Raw genomic sequence first — 20,511 nt, 5'->3', positions numbered from 1 at the left:
TCATGCCTCCCTCCTACCCTGCCATGTGGCTTGGCTGGAATTAATTCTTGAGTGGGAATGAAGAGCAAATTTATCTTCATTTTAATTCCTATGCGTACATTCTTTTTTATGGTAGCGGCAATAGACTTCTTAAAAAATCACTAGTTTTCAATCTGCAGACAAAGAAGGGAGGGAGCGGGAAGCACTCATTTATTTTTTTTAAACATCTTTATTGGAGTATAATTGTTTTACAATGGTGTGTTAGTTTCTGCTTTATAACAAGGTGAATCAGTTATACATATACATATGTCCCCATATCCCCTCCCTCTTGAGCCTCCCTCCCACCCTCCCTATCCCACCCCTCTAAGTGGTCACAAAGCACAGAGCTGATCTCCCTGTGCTATGCGGCTGCTTTCCACTAGCTATCTATTTTACATTTGGTAGTGTATATATGTCCATGCCATTCTCTTACTTCGTCCCAGCTTACCCTTCCCACTTCCCGTGTCCTCAAGTCCATTCTCTACGTCTGTGTCTTTATTCCTATCCTGCCCCTAGGTTCAGGGAGCTCTAATTTTCCTCATGCCCGGTTACATCTGCATTCTGTGGAATTTCTCATAGGCAAAATGGATATTGGTGTCTAAGTAGTTATAATTCCAGGGGCACTTGAAAGCTCTTCTCTTAAAAAATGTCCCCATTTACGCAAGGATGCTTAAATGCCAAAGAATGGCTTTCTTATTTTGGATAAGTGTATTTGACCTCAAGATCACAGTATTTAAAAATTCACATATAGGATTCAGTACAGGTGGGAATTCATTAAAATTACTTGCAATCCTTTATATTTCAGTGTAAGCAGTCATTTCTCTAAAGACAAAACCTTTAGCTTTCATTAAATTCCCAAAGGTATTCATGGTTCAAGAAACTTTTAAGAAGCAGAAGCAATGCTTCTACCTAAGTTGTTAAGATGTTATCCATCTATATATTAGTAGGAATTAATTAAGATAATTTCTGGACAATAACTTTTTTTAACATCTTTATTGGAGTATAAATGCTTTACAGTGTTGTGTTAGTTTCTGCTTTATAACAAAGTGAATCAGCTATATGCATACGTCATCCCCTCTCCTTATCCCACCCCTCTAGGTGGTCGCAAAGCGCCGAGCTGATCTCCCTGTGCTATGCAGCTGCTTCCCACTAGCTATCTATTTTACATTTGGTAGCTTATATATGCCAATGCTACTCTCTTACTTTGTCCCGGCTTACCCTTCCCCCTCCCCGTGTCGTCAAGTCCATTCTTTACGTCTGTATCTTTATTACTGTCCTGCCCCTAGGTTCATCAGAACCATTTTTTAAAAATTCCATATATATGTGTTAGCATACGGTATTTGTTTTCCTCTTTCTGACTTACTTCACTCTGTATGACAGACTCTGGGTCCATCCACTTCACTACAAATAACTCAATTTTGTTTCTTTTTATGGCTGAGTAATATTCCATTGTATATATGTGCCACATCTTCTTTATCCATTCATCTGTTGATGGACACTTAGGTTGCTTCCATGTCCTGACTACTGTAAACAGAGCTGCAGTGAACATTGTGGTACATGACTCTTTCTGAATTATGGTTTTCTCAGGATATATGCCCAGTACTGGGATTGCTGGGTCATATGGTAGTTCTATTTTTAATTTTTTAAGGAACCTCCATACTGTTCTCTATAGTGGCTATACCAATTTACATTCCCATCAGCAGTGCAAGAGGGTTCCCTTTTCTCCACACCCTCTCCAGCATTTATGGTTTGGACAATAACTTTTGATGAGAAGAGAGTATTAGAATTCTACTTCATTGGAAAATGACAGGGAAAAATGTGTTAAGGAAGAAAAAGATTGAAGTTTCAGTTTTACAATTTTGCCCATGAATGGAGGAGGAAAAAACAGAGTACCCTCTATTTCAGACACTTATTCCTTTAACCTAAACAATTATAATAATTTTCTTAGTATGTCTCCCCCTACAGACTTGATTTTCTTTGATTCATGCTGTACATCCAAAAATACCACATTGGAATTTTTCTTAAAGCACTACTTTTATTGCTTTATCATTCTGCTCAAAAATCTTTCTACTACCCTTTTAGCTGCTAAATAAAATCCAGTCACCTAAGCCTGGAATTCAGGATTCTCTATGATTGTGACCAAGTAACTGTTTTAGCTATTGGTCCTACTACCAACAGACATCTTAAGTTTTAAATAAACTGGAACCCTTGCCATTTCCCAAACTGCCTGTTTTACAGTTTCTGTATCTTTGCCAATATGAGAATTCTTTCATGAAATGATGTCTTTTCATCCTTACTTTGTAAGTCTCGACTGTTCTTCTAAATTAAGGTTGTCCAAAGAACCTTCTCTGATGTGCTAGCTTGTTGTGTTGGTCAAGCTGGGCCTATGTTTTCTATGATCCCCTTCCCTGTGGAGCTCTAGGTTAAATTTGGCCAAAGGAATTAGCAAGTTTTGAGAGTTGGAAGTGAAGCAGCAGCCATCACCCTTTGAAAGTCTTTGCCATCAGAAAAAATAATAGATGCAGGATTTTTGGGGGGTGGGGGGAGAGGGAGAGGATAGCCAGCCACCTGATGGCAGTCTGATTACTTTGAACTACTTCCATGAGGGAGGGTTGGTGCTTTGATCTTACTGGAACAGATTTGTGTTTGACATCATCCCTGACCACAGGGCTTCTGTCAAAAGCACTATCCATGCACGGACAGAATTCACTCATTGGCTGTCATAGCATTCCACACAACATTGCCTCTGACCAAGAACTGATTTTAGAGTCAGTGAAGTACAGCAGTGGGCTCATGGAATCTGCTGGCCATCGTAACATGTTCCCCAACATTCGAAGGAGCTGGATTTATAGAACAATGGAATAGCTCTCATTAAGGCTTAGTTACGGCACCAGCTGGATGGCAACATCTTGGACAAGAAGGGAAAGAAATGTCTTCCAGAATGTGGTATGGACTCTGAATCATCCACCAATATGCGATACTCTTTCTCCCATAGGTAGGAATGATGGCTCCAAGACATAAGAGTAGAAATGGGAATGACCCCCTTCACTGTTATGTCTAATTACCCACTAGTAAAGTTTTTCCTTCCTGTCCCTATGACCTTGGGCTCTCATTGTTTAGGGGTCTTAAATTCTAAGAGATGACATAGCTATAGTTTTATTAAATTAGAAGCTAAGACTACTACCTGACCTCATGGTAGTGTGGCTCAGTATTCAAAGAAAGGGGTTACTTTACCGAGTGGGGTAATTTGTTGACCTGTCAAGGGGAAATCAGGTTGCTAGTACACAATGGGGCAGAATTGCAGGTGTTTCCCTAGGGCACTTCTTAACACCTCCATGTTCTGTGACAAAAAGTAATGCATAAATATAATACCGGCTGGAGTGCTAATGGCACAGGGTTGAAGGTTGAGATCATCCCACTTGTCAACGAACTATGACCTGCTGGCATGGTCAGAACCAGGGTGAAATAAGTGAGGCGCCCACCCGAGGCATGAAATTTAAGGGAGCAACAAAAAATTCAGGAATCCAGGTAAACCGTATCTTAATCCAATGTTTTAAAAAAATCAAAATTAATGCAAAAAGTCCGTGGGGGAAAAAAAAAATCAAAAATTTAAATAAAGACAGGATATGACCCTGCACTTGTATAACTTACCTCATTTATATCACCCTAGCCTCAACCCCGTCGTTTCCTGTCTCAGGCCAAGTTGTGTTGGGTTGTTCCATTGCCAACTTGGCTAAGCTGGGAATTATGCTTCCTAAATCCCCTTCCCTGTAGGATTTTAGGTTAGAGTTGACCGAAGGAGGGACTTGCTCAAGACGTGGGAGACAGAAGTAAAGCATAGGTCATTATTCCCAGAACGTCTTTGCTCTCAGTTGGACAGATGAAGAGGTACCTGGTGGCTTGCAGCTTGTCTCTCCTCCCTCTGCAAACAGCTCTTCTTCCCATTGGCAGCCCCGGTCCAATATCAGACACTCGACTTCAGACCCACAGGCAAGAGCTACTCAGAAGCAAGCACTTCCCATAGACCAAACACTCAGTGACCCCTTTCTCAAAAGGGGCACAGAGTCTTAGAAGGGCAGGCTTGTGCCTCTTTTTCTGAAACTCTAACTCCACCTTTTTTTCCCAGCAACCCCCCCAATGACATAAGGTCAAATTATATTAATCATTACCTTATTCCTTTGCATTGATAGTGACTCTGCTTCCCTATTTGAACCCTGACAGATCCATGTGCTTTTCTTTTTTTTTTTTTAACATCTTTATTTGAGTATAACTGTTTTACAATAGTGTGTTAGTTTCTCCTTTACAACAAAGTGAATCAGTTATACATATACATATGTTCCCATATCTCTTCCCTCTTGTGTCACCCTCCCTCCCACCCTCCCTATCCCACCCCTCTAGGTGGTCACAAAGCACAGAGGTGAACTCCCTGTGCTATGCTGCAGCTTCCCACTAGCTATCTAATTTACATTTGGTAGTGTGTATATGTCCCTGCCACTCTCTCACTTTGTCACAGCTTACCCTTCCCCCTCCCCATATCCTCAAGTCCATGCTCTAGTAGGTCTGTGTTTTATTCCCGTCCCACCCCTAGGCTCTTCATGACATTTTTTTTTTTTTTTTAGATTCCATATATATGTGTTAGCATACGGTATTTGTTTTTATCCTTCTGACTTACTTCACTCTGTATGACAGACTCCAGGTCTATCCACCTCATTACAAATAACTCAGTTTCATTTCTTTTTATGGCTGAGTAATATTCCATTGTATATATATGCCACATCTTCTTTATCCATTCATCTGTTGATGGACACTTAGGTTGCTTCCATGTCCTGGCTATCGTAAATAGAGCTGCAATAAACATTTTGGTACATGACTCTTTTTGAATTATGGTTTTCTCAGGGTATATGCCCAGTACTGGGATTGCTGGGTCATATGGTAGTTCTATTTGTAGTTTTTTAAGGAACCTCCATACTGTTGTGCTTTTCTGAGTCAGAAATGCTGCAAGTCCAAAGTTTATCACCTGAAAAACTTGAAGCCAGTTGTGTTTTGGAATTTAGATTAGTTTTCCCTTTAGAAAGAAACTATGGTGCATACGCTGTGTAATATATAACAGCTCTACAGTGGGATCTAGGATGACATCTCCAATTCAGACACAGTCATATTTCTGTAGTGGAATAAGTGGGAGAAATGAAGAGTATAAATAGCCTTATATCATTTCAGGGCAGTTTTCATTGCTGAATTAATTATGCAAAAGGTATGACTCTTAGAGCTTTTTGGATTTCCAAATTGCAGGAAAGGTGTTATGCACATGTATCTGGCACATAATATACCCAATAAATTTTATCATTAGAGTCCATCCCCTCATTTCTCATTACATTTTGTAGTACTTATATTTTTTTATATAGTGGTATATTATTATGACTTGTTCATGTTTTACATCTCCTGCTGAACATCAGGCCTCTTGAATAATGATGATAAGTTCTGTAATTTAGAAGAATCATCTGTGATAGTTGCTTTCCAGGGTTCATGTCTTAGGCAAAGCAGCAAAATGTAGCCCTATAGTGTGTGAACATGAAAACAGCCAGCGGTTAAATAAAGGACCTGTCATTTAGTAGTTATGTAACACTGTGCAAATTAATTCACCTCTCCATGTCTCCGTTTCCTTATCTGTAAAATTGGGATGCTAGTAGCTTCTCTAAAGCGTTACTGCAGATCTTGCCTATATAATGATTACAAAGCATTTAGCATCTGCATATAGTAAGTATCAATACTTAGTAAGTCAAAGCTATGATTATTATTTCACTGCATCATGGCAGTGACTTTGAACTACCCCACCCCCTACCCTCATCTAATGGAGTGCCTACTTTATGGAGCATACTGAAAACATTCATGTTGCAAGAATAAATAGTTAAATGAATGGAGATGTTATCAGGAGGATACCCATTTATGTAACGATATTTGGAGAAGAATTCTCCTTTGGGGTGTGAAGATCTAAGGTAGGGAAACTCATAAATATTACATGAAATACTCCCTGTTCTGTTCCTCCTCTAGATGGGTCCCAGTCCTTGGGTATTCCTAAGGGTTTGGAAAACAGTCGAAGAGAAAGAATTCCCAGATTGCACCAGTTGAAAGCAAACTCAAATAGACAATCAGGAGAGTGAGACTCTGCCTACCCAGGCCACTGTCTCTTTAGGCAGCAATGTTAACTAATTAGAAGGGAGAATCCCCAAGCTAAGTAGACCTGGTTGCACAGAAATTCCTAGACAAATGTGCTTGAATCTAGTTGAACAAAATCTGAATGTGCTCTTTTTTTTCCCTCCCCCTTTGAGTAGTCTACAGCAGAGACTCTCTCACATTTTGCTGCTGTAATCAAGGTAATATAGGGAATGTTTTGGTGGCTTTGACTATCTTGTTTAATAGCTAATAAAAATTTCTTGGTCATAGCATTAATGCTAGTCTTTCTTTTCCCGAGGGTGTGCAAACTGTATTAGCTTCTGAGATCACAATTGCTATAAGAATCTGATGTTATTACTTTTCATTATATCTTAGAGACACCAGTGAGATTTCAACTGACCTGTTTTTCATTTTGTTTTTACTTTTGTTTTTGGTGCAAATTATTATGCCTATGATTTTTAGGTGTACTTACTTATAAAATATAATTTGCACTATTGTATTTTGCTGTCAGGTTTACTTGTAACTAGTCATTTTTCCCCTCAGTGTATCTACTGGACTTCACCTCTCTCAAAGGAAGGATGAACATTTGGGATTGAGACATGTGATGTAAATTACTGCATCACTTACCACTTGGCTAGTATTTCCTGATCTAACCATGTTGAAAGGAAAAAAAGATCCGTATTTCTTGGAAACCACCTATCCAATTACTATATAAGAACTCATGCATAATAGTTTTTCCTGTACAGATTTTAACATTTTTGCTGGAAATTTGATTATTCTTTAGAATTTCTTCTCTCTTCTAGGGTCAGAGGAATAAAGTCATGTCTGTGCCCTTTCAACAGAAGTTCTTGCCCACGAGTAAAGTAACTGGCTTCCGGCAAAGGGGAAATATATATCCCTTTTGGAGTAAACATAGACCCTAAGTGACATTGAGTGTAACCAATGCTATTGCAGTCGGTCACTCTGAAATGTCCTAGCAGAGTTGCAGTGTCCTTGCGTTGTTACTTATGTATCTAGACTTCCCATTCATGGAGTGCTGGCTTGGTACATATTCAGAGTTGAATTGGACAGGAATTTCAGCCACTCATTTTTTCTTTTTTTTCTTTTTCAATGTCCCCTAGGCACTATCCAGTGGAAATCGTTTAAAATTGGGCTCAATTTTTTTTAACATCTTTATTGGAATATAATTGCTTTACAAAATTGTGTTAGTTTCTGCTGTATAACAAAGTGAATCAGCCATATGTATACATATATCCTCCCTCTTCCGTCTCCCTCCCACCTTCCCTATCCCACCCCTCTAGGTGGTCACAAAGCACCAAGTTAATCTCCCTGTGCTATGCAGCTGCTTCCCACTAGATAGCTACTTTACATTTGGTAGTGTATATATGTCAGTGCTACTCTTTCACTTCATCCCAGCTTACCCTTCCCCATCCCCGTGTCCTCAAGTCCATTCTCTACGTCGTCTGCATCTTTATTCCTGTCCTGCTCCTAGGTTCATGAGAACCGTTTTTTTTTTTTTTTTTTTTTTTTAGATTCGATATATATGTGTTAGCATACAGTATTTGTTTTTCTCTTTCTGACTTACTTCACTCTGTATGACAGACTCTAGGTCCATTCACCTCACTACAAATAGTTCAATTTCGTTTATTTTTATGGCTGAGTAATATTCCATTGTAAATATGTGCCACATCTTCTTTATCCATTCATCTGTCGATGGACACTTAGGTTGCTTCCATGTCCTGTATATCGTAAATAGTCCTGCAATGAGCATTGTGGTACATGACTCTTTTTGAATTATGGTTTTCTTAGGGTATATGCCCAGTAGTGGGATTGCTAGGTTGTATGGTAGTTCTATTTTTAGTTTTTTAAGGAACCTCCATACTGTTCTCCATAGTGGCTGTATCAATTTACATTCTCACCAACAGTGCAAGAGGGTTCCCTTTTCTCCACACTCTCTCCAGCATTTATTGTTTGTAGATTTTTTGATGATGGCCATTCTGACTGGTGTGATGTGATACCTCATTGTAGTTTTGATGTGCATTTCTCTAATGATTAGTGATGTTGAGCATCCTTTCATGTGTTTGTTGGCAATCTGTATATCTTCTTTGGAGAAATGTCTATTTAGGTCTTCTCTGTCCATTTTTGAATTGAGTTGTTTGTTTTTTTGATATTGAGCTGTTGAGCTGCTTGTATATTTTGGAAATTAATCCTTTGTCAGTTCATTCGTTTGCAAATATTTTCTCCCATTCTGAAGATTGTCTTTTCATCTTGTTTATTGTTTCTTTTGCTGTACAAAAGCTTTTAAGTTTCTTTAAGTCCCATTAAAAGTGGGCTCAGGGCTTCCCTGGTGGCGCAGTGGTTGAGAATCCGCCTGCGGATGCAGGAGACACGGGTTCGTGCCCTGGTCCGGGAAGATCCCACATGCCGCGGAGCAACTAAGCCCGTGAGCCATGGCCGTGGAGCCTGTGCGTCCGGAGCCTGTGCTCCGCAACGGGAGAGGCCACAACAGTGAGAGGCCCGCATACCGCAAAAAAAAAAAAAAAAAAAAAAAAAAAAAAGTGGGCTCAAATTTAATTGATTGTTTCATGCATGCTGGCAATTTATGTGAAATAATATTTGGCTAAATATCTCAGGTAGGCCACATGTTAGATGCCCAGAACTTACTAATAGGTTGTTTGGTCATGGATGTTGGAAAGTTTGGAGATTTTAATCACTATGTAATATATGTGTGTTTCCTATACACACACACACACACACACACACACACACACATATATATAATTAAATCATATTAATGATGTATGATATAGAAAATAAAAATACAGTAGTCAGTTTTCAGATAATTCTGAGTTTCACCAATAAATAAAGTAGAAATGTTCTTATTTAATTTTTGTGAAATTTACACTTACTTCTACTTTGAGATAAGGGGTGTCCTAGAAAGAAGTCTTTTCAGTGGAGTAGAGGATTGAATTCCTAAATTACCTCTGACTTGTTGGGGATATTGTTTAATATATGAAGGTTAGTTTCCTGAATTGTAATATATATGCATCTGCATCTATCTATCTATCTGTCTATCTATCTATCTATCTATCTAGATTAGGCAAAATGATTCTTTAGCTCTGTTGTATCTTATTTGTTCCCTAAGTGTTGCTGAGCACCTTCAGTAGGATGAGTGTAGAGGTCCATGATGAGTCAGGGAGGTCCATGGTGAGCTTATGGTACTCAGTGAATTTAGGGTCTAATACTGGCATAAATATGTTGCATCAAGTGCAAGTTTCTATTCCAAATGCCATATTAAGAAGGCTTCTAAAATAGAGTCCAGAGTCAGGGAAAAAAATTCTGTGATAAATTAGCAATAGCAGCCAAAATTGAACATAGAAGTGGGAGCGGCAGCAGGCATGACTTACACCTGCTGTTCTTCATCTAATCTCTAAGACTGTATGCCCTCACTACAGATGTCTACGGGTTTGCAACCAATTCCCTGTAACACTGGATTGAGAGAAATAGAACAAACATGCTGGAAAAGCAAGACTTTTCTTATAATAATAGCCAAGTATCTCAGCTATTGATAAACATATGTTAGCCTTTACCTATTCATTCTGTTGGAGATAACTGAATAACTCTTAAGTGTTTTGCCCTCCAGGCCTACATTAAAAGTTAATTATCACCACGTGGGACAGGCCTCCCGAGGCCATCACAGCCTTGAACTAGTATCAGCAAAACGTGCATCTTACATTAGCCCCTGAGTTGCTAACCTCTCACAACAGAATGAGTTCTCCTCGAGTGAATGCTTACAGGTTAAAAACCACACCACTTTCTCTCTGAGTATTAAGATGAAGAAGGACAACTTTTACCGGAAGAATAAAATCAAAGGACAAGGGCAGCAAAAGAGAAATCTGGCATCAGATATAAATGTAGGGCTGTCATTAGCTACACCCTGTTACCCAGAATGTATTCTGTGTGAGTGTGTGTGTGTGTGTGTGTGTGTGTGTGTCTGTCAGTCTGTCTCTACCTCTCTCACGTTTCTTCATCTTGGCTCTTTGTGGAAATTGCCATGGACATTTGGGAGTAATATGGTCTAATGGTAGCCAGCAGGAACAAAGATAGTTTAAGGGGAGATGCAGTGTAATCAGTCCTGGATCACTCTTGCCCCTAAATCCCTCTTTGACTGGTTTGCAAAAGACCCTCAATTTTTTTCCCATCAAATATTAATTTCTCAATCCATTAAATAGAAGCAGGCTGCATGGACCAATAGTGAGTGTTTTTCAAGACCAATCCTAGTCTATGCATCTGAGGTCAAAAATTAACTTTAAAACAGGAAACACTGAAGTTTGGATTTCTTTGGAGAGCACCAAAACCACAACGTTTCATACACTATTATTGTACTTATAGGTTGGTCTCATTGATTTACCATTTATTTAGGTTTCAGGTTATTTTTTCACTTATTTAGGGTTTTTTTTTCCCAGTTTGACTGTAAATTCCTTGAAGGCAGGAACTTTTTCTTTACGGTTCTATAGTAGTGTCCTGTGCAGTGCTTTAGATTTGGAATATTGCAGAGAATGTGAATGTCTGGTAATCCTTGGAAATTCATCCATTAATCTGGACCTTTATGGACTGTACAGTTTCTCTTATCAGAGTCTATGTTTTCCTACACTGCCTACTGATTGATATGTTTTGAGATATCAGTGTCTTCTTTGTATCTATAGGCCAATGATTATAATCATTTTAAAAAAACAACTACCGAAATGCATTTATAAAAAGGTTATCTTTGTTTTTGAACTAAAAGTGATCTGTACCTGGTTTGAAAATGTTAGTAATAGTCTTCAGCTAGTGAAGAAAGTCTTCAGACTGAACTTTAATACTAAGCAGCCTGAATTTATATGCTCATGTACCAATGAAGCGGAATAATATGGCATGTCCTCATAATTAAGGAGAATCGGATCTAATTACCATCACTTCCACCCTATAAAAATATGTAATTTTCATATTCCTATTTTCAGCTTTTTTGAATTTACTTAAGTCTTTATTAGCATTTTACATTTAATGAATGCATTTGTTCAAATGACAATTGTTAAGGCTATACAAACATTGTAAAAATGGTTCAGTATCTTTTGCATTAAATTTTATATGAGTTGGGATCAAGGACCATACCTGCTCAACTCACCAAGTTCATTAACAAGGGCATGGAGAGCCTTGACACATGCTTTGGATGAAAAAGAAGATGCTGCATCACCCAAAATGAGGGAAGGGGACTATTAGGGCATTTGAAAGGGAGACATTGAGTAATTATGGTGGGGAAAAGTGGTAATGTTGCTATATATGCACGGGGAAAACGAGATATGAGGAGACAAAAAGGATAAGAAAATACCTCACACAAGGAATTGAATCGGACCAGTAAAACATCTGAAAAATCTACTCCTCGCATCAATGTCAAAAAATATGAAGTGAACAGGTGATTTGAGCATGCTGCTGACAGCCGTCCTCACACCCTCTTGGTCTCTAAAATACTTCTTTAGCTTCCTTGAACAAAGACACCACAGTGGGCTACACAAGGTGTAGCAAAGGAAAGGAAAGCTGTTCCATCTCCTCAGCATGCATTAGTCATTTTTCTTCCTCTGAGTCTGTGTCTTAATTGCTTTGCCTGTCTTATTAGATTGGAAACCCACTGGGTTGGGACCATCACTACTAAGGTGTGCAGCATGGAGCTTGGCAGGTGATCAGCACTCTATAAATGTCTATTGCTACCATAAACCAATGTATAAATTTCAGAAATAGGCATAATAATGGACCTGACAGATTAATGCCCAGGGCTATTTTTGTACAGCAGCATGGGCTAGCCAAATCAAAATCAGACATCTCAGATTCAATTCTTCTCAGTTTTGCATGTAATTCTCAGCCTCTCACATTTCTGTACTGTGACAGACAGGAAGAAATGAGTCAACTTTTCAACATAATTGAATTAAAAAGCATCTCTCTTTTTTTTTGTCTGTTTCTCAAATGCTATTGACCCATTATGTAGATGGCATTGCTTTTTTAAAAAAATTATTGATAGGGTGGTTTCAAATGCTGCAGGAGATGTGATACATCGTATTTATACTCAACACTTCAAGTCCTCTTCTTTGTGGGAGATTTTCTCTAGCAGCAAGAAACTATTTAAAGAAACTATCTACTTCATACTTTAATGTTTCCTCTGAGGTAACTAAAGAAGAGCTTTATCAGTTTTTCTATTTGGGTAACAAAATTAACATGTGGAGAAACTGAGTGACTTAAGCAAGATTCCCCCAGAGAAGCAGTAGTGAAGCCCTAGGTAGAATTCCCCTGAAATAAGAGCTCTTCACAGATACAGGGTTGTTTCTGGGGGTCATTGAAGCTTTGTGCAGTCATAAAATACAATAAGCTTCACATTCCATTTTCTTTCTTATATGAAATGTCAGCTTTGTCAACCTGTTAAAAGAAGATTTTTTTCCCCATCTTTACAAAGATCCTGTAGGTACAATCTGCTATTAATTTCCTTTTTTTAGTTAGACATTTTTATATTTCTTTTCTTGGTTTATGTGTAAAAAGCCACCCAAATTAGATCACCCAAATACATAACATGATCATGAAATTATTTGAAAATTTCAATAAGTTTTTCAATAACTCTAATTTTTTCTGTGACAGGAGGATTATAAAATTTTAAAAAATCAACTAAATAATCTGTTTTCAGATCCAGTCTTTTTGAATATGAGTCCAAGGATAAAGACAGAGCTGGCCCTATGACCAACCAGGGTTAATGAGAGGAAACTGGATATTGAGAGTATGGAATGAATGCAAAATTTGATCCTGTGCCTACAGAAAAGGAAGAATCTAGGGTTCAAATTTACACTACATAAATAAAGAGGACTAAAAGAGGCAATTGTTTATGTAATTCAAGGACAAAAATGCCTTTGTATCTATCATTAAGATATTTCAGGTGTTTCCAGATATTGCCAGCAAATATATGCATTCATACAGAACTATCCACTAGGCACTTGAAACCCTTGGGTGGAATGAAAAGGCAAAGGAAATATTTTCATGTAAATATTACTTTCCTAAATATATTTACATGAAAGTAAATGGAGAAAATTTTGATTAATCAATTTTTTCAAAAATATTTTGAGTGCTGTAAACTAGGCATTATGTATTTTTTCTTATTCCTTCTAGCCTCCTTTCCCCCAAAATAGATTTATGGATGCTCCATGTCTTTTGTTTGAAATAGAGATGGATAATAAAGTCTATAAAGGAAATGTGACAGCTACACAGGGGAAAAAATTAAAGGATCCAAAAAGATTCTGATGTTTATGAGCTTGGGTGGCTACGAGAATGGTGGTACCATTTATAGAAGTAGCCAAGTGCCAAGTCAGGAGAATAAATAATTTGTGAAGGGGTACTTAATGACTTTAGTTTTGACTATAATGTGAATATGAAACCGTCATAGAACATTCAGACAGAGGTTACCTGCCATGTATAGAATAGAACCAGAATTTGAAGCAATTTGAACTAATTAGTCCTGAATGACCAAATTCGGTCATTATCTGCCAAAATATGTTAATTTAATTCAATATTTGTCTATTTTGTTTTGTCTATATAACCGTAGTAGGTAAAAAATAGAAGTCAAAGTGCTCAGTACATCTGGAAGAAAGAAAGAGGACTTTTTCCTTCTAGAGGAAAAATTGAAAGTACTTCTCTATGTGTGTTTGGTTTTTTTTGTTGTTGTTATTTTTAAATTTTGGGGCCGTGCCATGTGGCATGTGAGATCTTAGTTACCCGACCAGGGATCTAACCTGCGCTCCCTGCATTGGAAGCTGGAGTCTTAACCACTGGACCGCCAGGGAAGTCCTCTATGTGTATTTGATTAGCTGATGTTCTACTCTGCTCTCAGATCTGGAGTATCTTTTTCCCCAAGATAGGTTAAAGCAGGAGAAATAGTAAAAAAAAAAAAAATTAGAGAAATATCTATTTTTGAAATTATATTTATTTATAATGTTTCCGAAGTTGGTAAAATCCATGCAGGGCCTTATTGAAGTTTTAGAAGCCCTGTGTTCATAAAAGAATGATTAAATCTTTGTCATTTGGCTTGCTAAAAGAGGTACTAAGCATGAGGAAAACCAAACCAAACCAAACAACCCTGCAAAATGTTTAGACCGTGGTGCTACCATATTTTCAGCATCTTCTTCCATTGCCTCTGACTAATTTCCCATCATGAATATCCTGTTTCTACTCTTTCCAGCCCTTATTCAGGCATCTCTGGGCCTAAGGAATCATGGGTGAGTTGGCATGACTTGGAGGTTATGAGACACATGGATACCTATTGAGAGGTACAATTTTGTCCTTTGTTCATTCAGATTTTTCATTCATCCAATTTGATTAGAGAGGTTTTCACCTACCCTTAAGGCTCACTTTCTACAAAGGCTTCATGGACTTTCCAAGATCAGAAGTCTTAACCTAAGAGCATCTTTCAGTGAGAGTGTACAACATATAGTTCAGAAGCTGTGCTGGAATCAGAAACACTTGAGTTCTCATTCCAAATTATGTTACCCATTAACTATGTGGCTTAGATGAATCACTCAGCCCTTTATAAACTTCAGTGACCTCCTATCTAAAATCAAGATAACAAAGGTACCATGTGGTTTGTTATGGGCAGTAAGTGAAATATGCAGAAACTATATGGTTGCACATAATAAACGGCCTACACATAGGGTATTTCATTGTTGTAACTAACCTCTTCTGTGTAAGCAGAATATAAAGCCAAATTAGTAAATTGGCACAGAAGAGGTCAGGTAACAAGAAGAAGAGAAGTAGAGGGTGAGAAATACAATGATTCTTTTAGTAGTAAGTAGGAAGTCAGAGTTCCTGCATGAAATCACTTCTTGCTTTCATCACTTTTTTCTACTTTGCTGATCAGGTTCCGGTTCTGTCAGTAGCTGAACTCCCTGCCCCTTTTTTTGCCTGTGACCTTCAACAGGTCACTTTAGGCACATTTTTATTTTTGAAATTATGTAAATTAACCCAATGTTGTTTCTGGAATTTGAATTGGTGTATCTTGTTCTCTTTGTAATCTTTCTAAAATTCAGTTTTGAGATTATCTGCTGCTCCATAACTCCAGTGGACTCTCTGTGGTCTACATTGAGTTTGAAAGATCCTCCAGCCTCTTTATTTTTGGCATCCCTCCCCCTCTCCCCCAACCGCTTCCACGTATTCTATAGTCCGGGCATACCATTACATCGTGATGTTTTTAGCTTAGATCTTTGCATGTGTTTCTTCTTGATCAATCCGGTTATTTCTTGCGTTTGTCAAAAATTCTACTTTTCTGCTAATGCCTTACCTAATCCAGTAAAATGAAATAAATTCCTACTGCTCACTTTGTATCACCACTGTGCCTTCTACAGCACCCTATTATTGCATTAATCATATCATATTTCAGTTCTGTGTCAGTTTACTCATTTACTAAGTTATGACCTGCTTGAAGAACCTTAGTTGCAGGGTCAAGAAGAAAAGAATGTTAAGCAAAACATGTCTACAAATCAACTGATATCTGCTTGCCATTAATTTGTACTCAATAAGTGGTGAATTAATTATATATCCTCAAATGCTTTGTAAGCTCCTGGGTATTACTAATATCACAGATTCCCTATGATAATCTCAAATGATCTGCTTAATAACCACTTGCTAAATGTTTGGAATAACTTTCGAATTTTAAAAAGGATTTACTATTTTAAAATTAATTTTTTTCAGAAGTATAGACCGTTATTTGCAGTGAAAATAATGTCTAACGAGATGTCCTTTAGCCATCCCTGTTATGACCAAATAACAATAGCTAACAGAGATTGAGCATTTAGTACCTTCCAAGTACTTGGTCAAGGTTTATATTTTCGTTTAATCCTCTCAACAAACCTTCAGTGTGGCTACCGTGTTTATTCCCATTGAATAGTAGTGGAAGCACATAGAGTTTAACTTGCTGAAAGTCACACACACAGTAATTGATGGAGCTAAGATCTAAACGTAGAAAATCTGTTGATGAAGACTGTACTCTTCTTTACTACTGTGTTACATTATCACTAAGGCAAACCAGACTGTCGTAACCCAAATAAGGAGCACTCTGAACAGCTTTGTAGCCAGATACCATTAACAGCACTTTTCCCTCCCCTAACACAACCAGGAAATCCCTCCCCATATTTTATAGATTATCAGCTCCCACATTCTTAAATATGTTTATCCGAGAAAGGAGACTCCCAGAATATAAGCTGTGTGTTTTGCATATGCAAATTGTCCAATATTCTAGCCAGCATTCTTTAAATTATTTTCTTCAGTGTTTGTTGCTGTCTTCAAAAATTAGCACAGAAAAGATGATTATATTCATTGCCACCAGCTAAAATGTATTGGACTTCTACAGTGAAGCTTGAGGGATTTTGTAGGTTTTCTTTTTTCCATTAATATTTAAGCTTAAGTTAAGGCAAACAAAACTGAATACATAACAAATAACCATCAAGGTTATTCTTTATGGGTCAAACATAATGAGTCTCAGTTATTAAAATTCACTGCAACTCAAGGCAGTGATTTTTTACGATGAATATTTTGTAAGTTCTTCCTCAAACTTGCTGGTTTTCCAGTTTTAATAAACTAAACTTGGGATATTATCCAGCCATTGGGTAGAGTTGGACTTTAGCTTTTATTTTTCTGAAAGGTCTCTAATCCCCTATGTTAATAGTAGATAACCTTTAGGCTGTACTATGCTCATTTGTGTGTCAAAATGAGTTGGAAGCAGCAAGTCCTGAGATTTAAGGAGTATGGTCAGAGTCTCTGACCCCGAGGGGGAAGACCAAGGACCCTTGGGACCACTTGAGCCTAATCTAGGTTGAACTAAAATGATACGTGTTCCTAGGGTGTCCCAAATCCCCAGCATTCTTTGAGAACCCCAGAGTGGAAGATCCTGGCTCTGAAACATGCTGGAATTCCCTAATATGTGGTACAGACACTACCATCGCCTTACCAGCCCCACCTACCTTCCTTTTTTATTCTCACAGTCTTGTTCTTTGTTATATCTAATAACTCCCACAGGCCCTCTGTCATATTCTGATTTATTTGAGACAAATATGTCCTCTCCCTGAGGACAAAGGCTGGTTAATATTGTCTACCAGTCGGCTCTCCCCGACAAGCCTGTCTACCCTTCTTGATGAATCTTACTCCCGTTGATACCATGGATCTGAACTCTGAACAGTGAGGCTCTTTCTCAATCTCTCCCAACCTCAGAGCTCTTATTTCTTCATGTGGACTTTATTCCCTGATACCTTGCCCCACAGCCAGCCCCCCCTGCATATGTATCCAGCCTGCCAAAATAATGACAGATATTAAGCATGGAAAGATTGACTTGTCGACCAATGGCTAGGAGGATGTAGGGTCAACTGAACATGGGCTTTTCCCCTAGGTCAGCTGTCACTGGTTGAGGTTCCTGAGGGAACTACACAGAGAAGAAATGGCTAGCAAACTTGAATGGTTGGACTGGAATCTTGAAGCAGTCCTTTGGTGAGCCAGTCTGTTCCTGTGGAACATTCCCTGCACCTGGATCAGAAACAGGCCTACGGTCTGAAGCACAGCAGACAAAGGATGAAATATCTTAATTTTACTTATGCTCACATTCCAATTTCAGAAATTACTTCAGTGATGGTGTAAAGGGCTAGTCCAGGAGAAGCGAAGGCAAGAACGCGAGAATCAGTGCAATGGAGTTGCCTCTTGTTGCCTGTGTTGGGACTTCTTGACATTTCAGAAGGATAAGTGTACCATCTTTTCTCAGGGAAAGTATCCCGAGAGAGAGAATGAGAGGAGACACAAACACTCTGTCTGTCTGTCTTTCTGTTTCAAGGTTATATCACTTAATTCTCACAACAAAACTATAATGTAGCTACCATTATGATTCCCACTGAAAAGTTGAGGCACGTGGGTTTTAACTTGTCTTACAACGAGAGAGAGAGAGAGAGAGAGAGAGAGAGAGAGAGAGAGAGAGAGAGAGATTCTTCTTACATTGGGGCATGCAGGTAGTAGTCAAGGAACCAGGAACCCCACCAAAGTCAACTCAGAACCTCTCAAGCTTGTCTGAGGTGAGTTTGGCAGATGTATAATATCCGTGCTGTCTTTGGGTAATCGGTGAGGAGCATAGGGCTGTTCTTGGAGTACCAAGGAAAAGCTTTCGAAGGAGTTGCCCTAGCTCAGACAGGTCACCCCTGGAGGACTAGGACGGATGAAGCAGAGTGGGCTTCTCACCCTCTGCGTTCAGGGATGCAGCGAAAACCGTGTAGGAAGAACATACTCTTAGGAGGTTAAAAAGGAGTGGTCCCCCACCCACTAAGGGAACTTGACGGTTTCTGGGGCTTTTTATTGAAGTTTGAAATGGTTCCCACCTGGGGCTGTGTAGTGTTTCAGTTCACTTACAATTTGGGGTAGAATTGCTAGAAGCTTGTCTGCTGGATCAGATTCATCTAATGTCAGAACATGAGACAGATGGAAGATAAAGTTCAAGAAAAGGAAAGAAAAAAAACCCACCACATCCAGATTCCCAGGTCTCTGCAGAGTGAGCCAGTGCTGATGGTGATGGGGTTCACAGCCCCACCTTGAGCTTTGGTAAGAATGCCTTTTGTCTGGTAAATTCTCTCTAAACGGCTAGGGGAACATGACAGCTTTTGGATTTGTTTCAGTCTTAAGAGCTTCCTGTTACCTACTCTTTTCAAACTCTGTTTTTCACGAACCTAAAAACAATATAAAATAGTGATGATAAAGCTCTGTGTGTCTGTCTGTCTGTCTGTCTCCCTACTTATTCACTTAGAAAAAGCAAATGCTAAATAACCTCCTGTGTGCAGGATATTTACTGCTTTAGGGCACAATCTGTTGCAGAACAGTTAAAACTGTTGCTAAGGCATCTATTGTCATCATATATGCCTCGGCAGCCCTGTGTTCTGTCTCGCTCTGCATCTGTGAGTACAGTGATTTATTGGTAATACTAATCTTCTTTGGAAGTCGAAGTGCTGCTAAGTCAAACATGTTTGAAGAGGGGAAAAACAGTTTCATTTTCTGTTGTTTGTTTCCATGGAATGTCCTATGACTGCTTGAGAAAACATTTTATTTGGAAAGAGAATACATATTTATGTCGTTGAATAAAAAATAAGGAGCAGCATCTTCCTTAGGATTCTATTACTCCTATGAGATCTGCCCTGCTACTTTCATTTTCTTAGGACAGTAGTATCCTAAGGATTGCATCATCATCACCGTCATCGCCCTTGCTGTCATCATCAATTAGCCTTACTGAACAGTCATTACGTGCAGAGCGTTTAAGAAAAAAGAGGAAAATTGGAAAACAGAGACCCTAAACACAAACACAATCTGACTCTTCCTTTCAAGAGAAGTTCTTGGAAGAGAGTTCCTACCCAATTTCTACCTTCTCTTTCTGTCCTTCCACAGAGTGTTAGTAAAACTAGGAGAGCTTGACATTGATTGTATCCCCCAAAGCAGTGGGCTGAACCATTGCATTGAAACTCAGATACCCTGAAGGACAATTGGGAGGAAGGTGAGGGTCTTCCAGGCCAAGGTGCATAGGGTTTACACACTCAGCTCTCTTCCAGATTGACCCCAAGGTGATGAGTGGGTCATGGGCAAAGATGAATAGGAAGCTTTACTCTTGTTTCAGGCCTATATCACATCCTCTATCCTAGGACACCAAATTTTTTTTTTTTTCTTTTTCTTTGTGCTCAACTCCTTCACTGTACCAAATGCCTTCACCTCCCCGTTCACACTAAGGTAAAAGTTAGTGATAACAGCTCCAAGAGGTAATTGCTCTCAATCAGATATAAAGTCTCTGTCAAACACTGTACAGTTGAGCCTTGCACAAAGAGGGGGTTAGGGGGACTGAACCGCGAGCAGTCAAAAATCTGAGTATAACTTACAGCTGGTGCTCCATATATACGGTTTCTCATCTGTGGTTTCAACCAACCTTGGATCGTGTAGTACATATCTATTGTAAAAGTGGACCCGTGCAGTTCAAATCTGTGTTGTTAAGGGTCAGCTGTAGTTCTAAATTAAGGACATTAGTCATCCCATGGAAGAAGGCTTGTTCTGTGGGAAGAAAGTCTGCAAAGATAAGGTGGGGCCTTCTGACTATAGTTTGGAAAGGTTAGCATAATAATAAACATTGTGATTTCTGAAGATTGGTTGACCTGAATTTAACTTTAGCCTCATCACTTACTTGCTGTGTTAACACTGGGTGAATTTCTCAATCTTTCTAAAAGCCAGTTTCTGTTAAAATAGAGATAAAAGTAG

The sequence above is a fragment of the Kogia breviceps genome, chromosome 10 (assembly GCF_026419965.1).
Source record: "Kogia breviceps isolate mKogBre1 chromosome 10, mKogBre1 haplotype 1, whole genome shotgun sequence".
Classification (NCBI taxonomy): Eukaryota; Metazoa; Chordata; class Mammalia; order Artiodactyla; family Physeteridae; genus Kogia; species Kogia breviceps.
Note: the sequence above shows the minus strand (reverse complement) of the source record.